General features: G+C 37.0%; 1 long non-coding RNA gene across 1 annotated transcript; it reads right to left on the reverse strand.

The window, feature by feature from the left end:
• Positions 1-1,466: 1,466 nt before the first annotated feature.
• LOC106148284 lies at positions 1,467-6,199 on the reverse strand. Its single transcript, XR_001233570.1, has 5 exons — positions 5,828-6,199; positions 5,228-5,265; positions 3,594-4,232; positions 1,872-2,019; positions 1,467-1,505 (listed from the first exon to the last, which is right to left on the reverse strand). It is a non-coding gene; the product is annotated as an uncharacterized LOC106148284 (long non-coding RNA).
• Positions 6,200-8,446: the final 2,247 nt, after the last annotated feature.

Here is an 8,446-nt window from a genome sequence, read left to right on the forward strand (position 1 = left end):
TATTGGAAGAGAAAATAGGTAGAAATCTTGAAGACACAGGGGAAAGCAGAGAGTTCATGGACAAAACCCAAATCGCACAGTAAATAATTCAAAGAATCAACAACTGGAATCTCATCTTATTAAAAAGCTTTTGCACAGCAAAAGAAATCGCCAACAGAGTGAAAAAGACAACACACAGAGTGGGAAAAATTTTAGCCAGTTGTCCCTCAGACAAAGGACTTATATCTAAACATATAAAGAATTGAAAAAACTAGACACGTCCCCCCTGAATTCAAAGACCCAATCAAAAAATGGGCATCTGAGGGGCTGGGGATTTAGCTCAGTGGCACAGCACCTGCCTGGTAAGCTCAAGGTCATGAGTTCGATTCCCGGTACCAGGAAAAAAAAAAAACAAACTTACACACTTTACAAAAAATGGGCATCTGAGACGAACATGTACTTCTCAGATGAAGAAATATACACAGCAAATAAATATTTGAAAAAATTTAAAACAGCATTGGGTTCCATCTCACCCCAGAAAGAATGGCTATCATCAAGAAATCAACCAATAACAAATGCTGGTGAGGCTATGGAGAAAAGGGAACCCTTCTCCACTGTTGGTGGGAATGCAGACTGGTGCAACCACTGTGGAAATCAGTATGAAGATTCTTCAGAAAGCTAGAATTAGAGGTCCCGTTCCACCCACCTATTCCCCTTCTGGCTATCTTCATAGAAGGATTAAAAACATAATACCATAGCAATATATGTGCACCCTTGTTTATAGCAGCACAATTTGCAATAGTTAAGTCTTAGAAACAACCCAAATGCCTATCAACCAAGGGATGGATAAAAAAGATGTGGTATTTTTATACAATAGAATACTACTCTGCCATGAAGAAGGATAAACTGGAGACTTTCATAGGTAAATGGATGCAACTTGAGACCATACTCATAACTGAAATAAATCAGACTCACATGTGTAAGCATAGTATTGTCTCCTTGGTATGAGAAACTGAGTGAATAAGGTCTAAAATGTACAACAGATATTGTGAGATGGGAAGAAATTGTTCAAAGGGAAAAGCAACTAGAATGGGAGAGAGGGGAAAGGATGGAAGGGAAAAAGGAAAAAAGCAAGTCAGTTGTACTATTAGTGTCCCTTAGTTCATTGAAAGGGAAGGTTTGTGCTAATTTTGATTGGACAAAATTGTAATGCCCATATCTTGTACTCTGAATAACTGCTCTAAAGATAACAATATGCAATGTATTAACTATTGTTAGTCTCCTATTGGTTTGTTGTGGCATTTTTTTTTTATTTTAAAGCGTAAAAGAAGGATAACATAGCAATAGGGGGATTCACTGAATTACAAAGTGGTAGGACATTATCAATGGTTGTTATTTTACCTATTGGTATCTTCAGGATAGTTTCTCAGGAAAACAAATAGACAAATAATACTGAGTTACAGACAAAAATGGCAGGAAATCATCAATGGTTGTCGTATTATGTCTTGGTTTCTCCAAAGTGGTCTCTAGGGAAAACAAATAGAGCTACACATCAGTGATCAATCAAATAATCATTGACTATTCTCAATGGTTGTTGTTGAAAACACATAGTAACAAACATACATCCATTTACAAAATAGCATAGGAACAATACAAACATTACAGAGTTATGGACAGACTGGCAGGAAACCATCAATGGCTGCTGCAATACATGTTGGCATCCTCAAAGTGGTTTCTCAGGAAGACAGAGATATGCAAGAAGGATCTAATAAGTAGTTACAGCCTAAGGGTTGTCAAAAATAGCATATTACCTCTTCACCAGTGACTCCTTTCACTGAGGTATGATGGCTGGAAGGAAGGCCAGGATTGAAAAGAAGGACTGAGAGACTCACACTAGTGTCCAGCAATGGGCCGTCCACTTTTCCTCTATAGTCATGATTTCACAGAGCTCCTCCTTCTCCATGAAGGCGGTTCTACAGAATGTTGTGGCATTTTGTTTGACCTTTTTTCCATTATGAAAAGACTCGTGAGTTGAACAATCTAGATTTAAGAATCCATAATTTTATTTTAAGGATCCATAATTTTAGAAACTTTCTCTTTAAATATTTGAGCAAGCATTTGAGACAGTGGTTCAGTTAGAGTAGTTAATTCATGAAGCCTCTTTTAGTCCAGGTCAGGGAAAGTTATTTAACCAAAGAGCTTAAGTTATCTTGAGGACAGGCTAAGAAGCTCAAATTGATTAATAGGCTAGTAGTTTCATGCCAGAATTTTGAAAGAAGGAATAACAATCGTTAATGGATTCATCAATTTGCTGAATGCACCATTGGATAATGTACTAGTCAAAGCATTTGGAAATAGCATGGGAATTTGTTTATGGAAATCTGGGGCTGTTCTGAGTCTTCACCTGACCTCTCATACCTACTTTAGTAAATTTATTTGAATTAAATTCTGTGACTCATTTGCAGCCATGACATCACCCACAAGTATGTGGATTAATTGATATAAATCTGAAAAATGAAGCTGATGAGTTTTGGTCAAGAGATCAAAATTTTGTATGAACTTAATACATTTTTTTCTTAACATTTAGAAAATCTGTAGCAAGAGCATGCAATTTAGCCTTTGTCTGAAGGACGTATGTAACAGTTATAGCATTTTATCCTCATTAGACCCAGTTTTAAGAGGGCAGGGAGTTACAGTCAGCACGGATTCATAATGAGGCTTTGACAGAGGTCCATTTTAGTACTGTAAAAAGGGATACTCAGAGAAAGATAGGAAAGAGGAAAGAACAAAGTAGACAGAAGCAAATCAAAGAACAAGAGGAAGTAGAAGGCAGTGGGGATAAACATATTCTCAGAAACTTCAGAAGACTTTTATAATTTGGATTCTTTGAGACCCCTGTGAATTTTTCTCACTAAGAAGAGCAATAGTGGAATTATTATTACTGTTAGCAGCCTCATAATGCCAATTAAGAAGCCAGGCATGGTGGTGCATGCCTGTAATCCCACCACTCGGGAGGCTGAGGCAGGAGGATCGTTGCAAGTTTGAGGCCAGCCTGGGCTACAAAGTGAGCTCAAGTCCAGTCTGAACTGCATAGCGAGACCCTGTCTCAAAAGACAGGAAAAAAAAAAAAGAAAACCAATTAAGGTAACAATGAAGGTGTCCTTTTCAATTGTATTTAGCTTTGTAACCTTTGTTCTAATTGAACATACAAATAAATCAGTTTTGAAATACCAAAAATCTCTACATAGGCCAACATAATTTCAAATTATTAGATTAATTTTACTTCATCATGACAAAAATTTACCATAAGACCCACAGGTTTTAACCATAAAAGAAGCCAGAGCTCCATAAAGGTGATGGGTGCCCACCAACCATGTTCACAGAGAAAGAACTCCCCGTAATTATACGTATTCAATATGAAATTTTTTGTTCCCAAAATTTGCGTAATTGTCTAAATGAAGGATGCCATTTCTAATCAGCCAAGAGTGAAAGAGTGCTCAAGTAGAGGTTTCGAACCTCCACCAAAGAGACAGGTTTGAAAACTGAGAGAAGTTACGAGCCCAAGCCATGGGGAGGATGACAGAACACAGAAGGGCTCCTGCGGGCACTCTTACCTCATGTTCATACAGCACAGCCAGTACAGCTCACTTTGGATCCTACAATGGACAACTTAAAATATTGATCAATCCAGACTCATGAATTGAAAACTTAAAACTGATTTTATTGGGGGAAATGGTAGTTGCGGTTCAGAACACTTGGGTTCGAAGGAGATAGAACTCTGAACCTGTTCTGAGTAGGGCAGGAAAAGGGAATTTATATGAGATATTAAATACTGAGAAGGAAAAGGGGCCACAAGACTTATAGAAAATAAAGAAAAGAAGGTATAAATAGAATAGAAATGTCCACATATGAAAAAGTCAGAGTGAACCCCATTAATTTATACAATTAATATACATGAATAAATATAATAAAAATGTAGAAATGTTCATAAAACAAGAATCTACTAACCTCTTGATAGTCATCTTAAACCCCTGGCTAAGGAAAGAGATAAGCCTACATCTTAATGCAACTTTTCATTCTTCTGGTTCTTCCAGGTGTCTGTGATCAAGGCTGGAGGTGATCAAAAGTCGTATTTCCAGGCAGCTGGAACTGTGTGTAGTCCCTGCTTCCATAGTCACTTCCTGGCTCCATTTTAATAAGTTCTTTCAATGTTTCTTGCATTATAGTTTTCCTTCTATTTTCACAGTAGTTCACTGTTTGAGAAGAAATGTCCTCAGTGGATTTGTATGCCTGGGATTTTAAATTTAACTTGCTTTGTTTTTGTTAATTATATTATACCCAGGAACAACACAAAACCCCTTCTGAATCCCACAAGCACAAGCACAGGAAAGATCAGTAAAATTACTGAAGGCTGACAAAAGTTTACTGAATAAAGCATCATGATCTGAGATTCAGAATTCACTGATCCTGGTCTTTATCTTTGCCCTTGACTAGCTGTGGCTTAGGCTAAGTCACAGTGTTCTTCTGTGCTCACGTTCCTTCTCTCACTTACAAAAGCAGGTTAATTACAAGGACCAGCCTCACTCTAAAGCAGTTTCCTGGTTGTTCACTATTTTACTGTCCTCTGTTACAAAGATTTATCAACATAAATCATCTATATTCTTTATTGGTGGTGGGTGGAGCTGCAAATACTGTATATTTGATGTTTTTAACAAAACAATGTAAAGAACACTGTATTTTAATGAGCACCCGCTCACAAGAAATACACATATCTGCTAATAGTGCAGACATTTAGATACCTATCTATGAATACCCTTCTGGGAAAATAAAATCTTCAATCTCAGTATCCCGAAAGGAAAGGCAAATTAACTCTTGATACATATGCCATTCTTACTATGTTTCCTTTGGCTCCGATGAAACCTATTAGGCGTTTTGCTCCCAAACTTTTCAAGGTTTGTACAAAATAAGTCATAGAAAAGGAAACTATTTTCAAGGCAAAAGAGTCATGTAATCTTCTTAAAGCTTGTGAACACTCCTGGGAATCTCCCTTACCAGGTAATGTCAGAATGTCTACTCAACAGCCCTCAGACAATCTTCACCAAACAATGTGTGTCAGCTAAAGCTAAAAGGGTGTCCTACACATGAAGAAAATGACCATTGTCCCGGTACCCTATTTGTGTTTGTACACAGCTTCTCTAATCTGTTCTAATAACAACTCTGACAGTAGTTTACATTTGCAGAAACTTACATTAGAGAAGTTTAAGAATCTTCCTCACGAACACATAGCTGTAAAGTAACAGAACCAAAGTTAGATTCAGGTCTGTGTGAATCCATGCCCATTTTCCAGAGATAATATATGAAAAGTACTCCAAACAGTCCTTCAGTCATAGTGAGTTCCAGGTAAGTGTTGGCTTTTTTTTGGACTGGGGATTGAAATCAAGGCCTTTTCACTGAATTTTGTCACTAGATCTTTTTTATTTCCTAGTTTGAGATGAGGTCTTACTAAGTAGCTGAGTTGCCCAGGCTGAGTTCAAACTTGCTATCCTCCTGCAGTTCTAGGATTTCAGGCATGCACCACCACACCCAGCTGTTGTTAGATATTCTTTAAATCACTATTATGTTACAATATCTCTCAAAGAGTGCCTCTTTCTTCTGACTATGACTCCCATATGACTGGAATAAGTGTGGAGACGCTACTTGAAGATAGCTTTATCCTGAGATCCAATTTCACAGGAACTTGAGAACAGGTAGTATTTAGGTGGTAGGTAAATTATACTTTTCCACTTTAAATAGGGGGCTTCAAAAGCCATTTGAGAGTATGTCTTCCACCATTTCCACTTCCTCTGACCTTTCTGTTGCTGACTTTTCTTGAAGACCCTGGAGTGCACTGGGTCAGCCACTGTAGGCTTATCCCTTTCCTTAGCCTGTGAGGTCATGATCATGTCTTGTGACTGGATGGTATGTGCATCTCACACATTCGGTAAGGGCACAAATTTATGAATAAATCATGGTTGTTCTGCATTTGCTTGGGGGAGATATGAGAAACCACATGAGTTCTCCTTATATCTTCAAAAGAGTACGCTGACTTACAAGCTACTCTGCATAAAATCCCACTCATTTTCAAACTAACCTCTTAATACTGTTGGATTTTCTAAAGGAAAATAGAAAATACATATATCTTCTACATAAATGCTGTATCTCCAGGAGCTATCCTGCTAACTCTGCGAAGTTCTTGCCAAACTACACTTGTTTTACTGCCAAGTATAGATAGCGGCTGAAGCTCAAATATATGTGAAAGTTCTTTTAGTGCTTTATTTTTATGTTAAATTCAGTTCACATTCTAGTGGATAAAAATAAGTGGCTAAGGATATTGGAGGAAACATTAGGAAATCATAGGGAAATGAGGAAGAAATGTGAGAAAGAAGATAAAGAGAAACTTTCCTGCATCCCTTCCTCTACCGCTTAGGACATCCTGCATATTTTCACACAAAATTATGTGATTTGTAATTAGAGAGACTCTGCTTCCTGATTGAACTGAGACAGGTTTGTTCCTGTTGCTCTAACAAGAGTACTAATTTGCTTGTTTCATTATCAAAAAAGTGTAGCTTTGGATGAGCAGTTACACTGTCACCTTATTTATAATCTAATGCTCAAAATTCTGGCTCCACATAAATATAGTGTTTTTAAAATATTACACTTTAGCAAGTCCAAGTTTTCATTTGCATCTAAACTTCTTCACCCTTAAGTGACTAGGGAATATTCTTGATACCACACTAAGAGGGCTACAATAAGCATTCCAAAATTAAATTAAAAAAATTAAATAGCTACAGTAGAATTTTTACGATCATATACTGTTCTGCATGGAAAATGCTATTTTCTTAGGTTGTAATATGAAATGCAAAATTTGATTATGTGGAGGGCTGTTTAGAACTCTTCTTCTTTAGCCATGCCTTCTCACCTGATTGCTTGAAGTATGATGATGTAAGGGCAGTGAATAATTCCATTTTGTGAAATAGGTGCATCTCCTGGAATGCTCAAATCTTTCAGCATTCACATGTTAACTATTTTGCAAATACTGAGATCAAATTATGTTCAGTTAAAAGGAAACATGGTACATGTTATAATCACATAGTGTGATTATATTATAATATCTCTTAAATAACTTCAATTCCAAATTTATTAGAAATCTCTATAATTATAAGAAGTTAGCAGCAGGCCACCTAAAGCTGCCAGAGCTTTATTTTTTTGTTATCCCTTACCAGATTTGTTTATTTATTTTTTCAGTACTGAGGATTGAACCCAGCAAGCACTGAGTTACATTTCCAGCCATTTTTACTATTTCGTCTTAAGATAGGGTCTTTCTAAGCTGCCCAGACAGGTCTCAAATTTTTGATCCTTCTTCCTGAGCCTTCCTAATAGCTGAGATTACAGCTGTGCCACTGTGTCTAGTCTAATGAGGGTTTTTGACTATTCACTTAGAAGTTACTGAAAAGTAAATTACTATATTTTGCGGGGAGCAGTTTCCCAGGGACAGTTAGTATAAGTCTTTCCAACTCCTTTCACTTCAGGCATCACATGTATTGGTAAATCAGTGGGGTTTTTTCCATTACATTTTTCAAGACTCTCCTTTGATTTTCATCAGACTTTGCATCCTATCATAGTTAATTTCCATGGGGCTGATTTTGACCCTATAGTCATTATACTGCTCCAGTCAGAAGCAACCTATAATTTGTATTAAACAAATTAGAAAAGCTGAAATGGCATAAATAGGAGCCAGATGAATCAAAGGTAGAAAGAGGAGGAATAGAAGTAGAAAGAAAAAACTTAAAGATAAGTAAGAAAAGATAAAGGGGAGGAAAAGATATAAGTCAAAAAGGAAAACATGGGAACTAAAAGCTTGTCCTTGATAAGACTTGAGAATTTAAGAAAGTTGCTCTAAAGGATACTTGATCTTAGTAGGGACAATTAGAAAAACAAACTACAAACTACATAAAAATTTAGTGCTCATGCCCACCCTTACCACCCATCTTAGTTATTTTTCTCTCATTGCTGAGACAAAATACCTGATGCCCAGAATTAAGGAAGGAAAGGTTTATTTAGCTTACAGTTTGTGGAGGTTTCAATCTATAATCAGCTGGCTCCAAGGCAGAGTGGCACATGATAGAGGTCAACAGTTCATGGTGGTGGAAAACAGCAAAAGCAGCAAGTGTTATTAAGACAGATTTCTGGGGGCTGGGGATTTAGCTCAGCAGCACAGCGCCTGCCTGGCAAGCGCAAGGTCGTGAGTTCGGTTCCCGGTACTGGAAAAAAAAACCCAAAAAAGAAAAAAAAAAAAAAACAAGACAGGCTTCTGCTATAATCTCTTGTTTTCTCCTGTCTGTGTTGTATGTGGAAAACCATACCAAAAACCAGCAAACTTTTTCTGTAAAGAACCATATATTTCTATTCTCTTTAAAATAAAAAAAGA

Source organism: Chinchilla lanigera, unplaced genomic scaffold (assembly GCF_000276665.1).
Source record: "Chinchilla lanigera isolate Chin_1 unplaced genomic scaffold, ChiLan1.0 scaffold00018, whole genome shotgun sequence".
Classification (NCBI taxonomy): Eukaryota; Metazoa; Chordata; class Mammalia; order Rodentia; family Chinchillidae; genus Chinchilla; species Chinchilla lanigera.